This window comes from Hibiscus syriacus, unplaced genomic scaffold (assembly GCF_006381635.1).
Source record: "Hibiscus syriacus cultivar Baekdansim isolate YM2019G1 unplaced genomic scaffold, ASM638163v2 tig00111025_pilon, whole genome shotgun sequence".
In the NCBI taxonomy this organism is placed as follows: domain Eukaryota; kingdom Viridiplantae; phylum Streptophyta; class Magnoliopsida; order Malvales; family Malvaceae; genus Hibiscus; species Hibiscus syriacus.
In genome coordinates, this window is record NW_024062959.1 from 4,306 (window position 1) to 7,652 (window position 3,347).

Consider the following 3,347-nt stretch of genomic DNA (forward strand, 5'->3'; position numbering starts at 1 on the left):
TGGAGTGTTAGAATTGGAATTAGAACACATGAAAATTTGGTATGATTTTGAATCTCATATGGAAGATAGGATTTTGAGGTTTAAGATGAAATAAATGAATATAGATTGGTTTAAGTATGTATACTAGAGTTAAGAATGAAAAGGGGATGATATATGAAGGGTTTGAGTGGAAATGAAGTAATTTTCGGGTTGAAAATATGATTTCTGGGCAAGGGGAATCGGTACCCATTCAAGGGAACCGATACCCCTTCAAACGACAGAATTCCAGAATGTCTTGAGGGAATCGATACCCCCATGGTAGGGAACCGATTCCCCCTAAAGAAAAATGTTAATATTGGTTTAATAAGTTCGTTTAAGTTGCTAGTATTCAATTACAAGGTGTAGGTATCTAATGATTACCTCGAAATGTACATTTATGTAGATTTTACGCATAAAGAATTCCGGAACGTTTGGCAAGTAATATCGATCAAGGGGAAAGATAAGAGATTGGAATTGACTAGTGAGGCCAGGTGAGTGCATATTAATTAGTTTATGGTGCTAAATGGAAACAAGACTTGCGACAAGTCTATTTCCTCTGTTAGAATGCATGAATATATGATTATACGTATATGAATGACATGAATTGTATGTATGCATGATTATGTGTTAACATGCTTTTGAATGTAATGTTATGAGAAGTATGTGCTATGTAATGTATATATATGAACATATGTGAAACTGAACTATGTGACTGCATGATAAAGATATGAGCCATATGACATGATATATGTGAACATGAGAAAACAAAGTATAAGATATGAACTATGTGATCCTATGAGAATATGAAAAGAAGCTATGTGACTACAAGTATATGTTATGAGATAAGATCTATGTGATTGCATGCAACATATGATATTAGATATGTTTACACATACATGTAGTATGTGACAGAAAAGAAGGAACATGTGGTTATGAGATCAATGATTACACGTACATGTGATACGTGACTGAAAAGAAAAGATATGTGGTTATAAGAGAAAGAATATGAATAAGTAATGTGAACTGTTATAAATGATAATGCCCATGTTATGTGATATGAGAGCTAGGGGTATAGTTGGCATGCCAAGGGTCGAGGGTTACCTATGTTCTTCGGAACATATGGACTGTTTACCTATGTTCTTCGGAACATATGGACTGTTTACCTATGTTCTTCGGAACATATGGACTGTTTACCTATGTCCTTCGGGACATATGGACTGATTACCTAGGTTCTTCGGAATCTATGGACTGGTCCTTCGGGACATTGATCGAGCTGTGGTGACAGCATATGTGTGCACAACCTCAATGTACTCACATACCTTAAGTTCTCACTAGTGTACATGGGCTAATAAAGTGATTAAACAAGCATACTGAATGTGATATGTATACGATGGGGTTATAAGTGGTTTGAAATGTGTTACGTGAACCATATGATGTTGTGTGTGTATAGTGTTTGATTGAAAAGGTTAACAATAAAAGTATGTGATTACATGATAAACTGTTAATGATGAATTATGTGTCTGTATGTATTTACTGTAATTAATCTGATATGATTTTATATGATACGAAGAATGCATGGAATTGCTATAACATGATAGAAAAGAACATGCATGTATCGATATGTTTTAAAGTGCATTATAAGTCGTTATGCCTCACTAAGTCTTCGACTTAGCGTGTGATTGTTTCACGCGTAGGTTTCGAGAAGAGTAAAGAGTAATGCGGAGCAAGACAGGTCAGTTTTCCTTACCAAATGTCAGATCAGAAATGTATGTACTGTTTACAGAGTGTAGTTGGCATGTAGTCTAAAGATATAAATGGTATGAACTCTGATATCTGTTGTAAACGCTTTGAAATAAATTAAATGTTATCAAGTTTTAAATTACCCACTATTTTATACGAATGAATGTTTAAAAAGTCAATGTGACACTTCGGACTCGTATCCGGGTCGGATACGGGTTGGGGGTGTTACATTTAATGGTATCAGAGCCAAGGTTTAGCCGATTCTCGGCATAAACCGAAGTCCAAAGTGTCATAAAAGGTGTACATGCCAACATAGATTGAAAAATTTCTGATCTGATTGTGTAAGGAGTATGTTGTCTTGCTAATAGAATAAGAATAGTTTAATACAGTAGAAATCCGATCGTAATAATTTCAAAGTAAGTGAAAGGTGATATTCCTGATTGTGATAGCTATTCACTTGCCCTGGCCAGGCAGGATGAAGAGCATACACCTCAGGAAATGCCTAGTAAGATCAAAGTTGATTTCAGAAAGCTGAAATCATATCTGAATAATGATAGAAAGTTTTCATCGTTTGAAATCGGAAAAACGATATAGAGTTATTATGTGGATAAGATAGAATATGGTGAACGGGTGTCACCATAAGAATGTTAAAAAGATCTAAGGACGTGATGAGTACGTATAGAAGAACTTAAGGATAAGTGCATCAGTGACAAGTGTATAAGATGTATAAGTCAGAGCTTATAAGTTCAAAATGAAGGAATAACATTGTGTATAAGCAAGAGCGTTTATATGATAAGGTTTGCAGTTAAGACGGAAAAGTTAGCGTTAGCTAACGAGAATATGCGATGGGAATGTACTGGAATTATAAGATTATAAGATATTGTCAGGATATGAGAACCAAATCCGTAATGGATCTGGATACAGTTGCATATTTGGATCATAGTAATGTGGTATAGTAAAGGAAAAGGAAGTAAGAATTTGTATATTTAAGTAAAGCTGAGGATTGATAAGAAGAGTTTGAGAATATGTATATCGATGATCAGATTATAGGACACAGGAAGTCAGAATGTTGAGTTTGAGTAAAAGAAATTTCAGGATGTATGAGAATAGAGGTGAAATTGATAAGTTGAGTAAGCGAATGTTAAGATAATTTAGATTGGAAAGAATGTATATGATTGGTATAAGAGGGCTTGTGCCCTAGACTGAACCAAAGTTATTATCTAGCTGTCAGAGTAAAGGTGCTAGAGTTATAAGATTGGAGGAAAGATATAGTGGAGTTAATTGATTATGATATGAATTTGAATATAATTGTATATTCTGAGCAGATAGCTATGATGTAGAAACAGAGATAAGTATTTGCATGGAACCTTCAGGAAGGAAAATACAAGTATAAGAAATGAAAGGGATTGATTTAAAAGAATCAGATACGATAAATATGGAAGTACAGAGGACAATTTTGATATAGAGTGATGAGATGAATGTTATTGTCAACGTGATGAGTGACATTATATGGAATTTTAGAAAGATCAAAGGAAAAATGCATAATCGAATGAGAGAAAGACAACAATGGATTGGTATTACTGGTTATT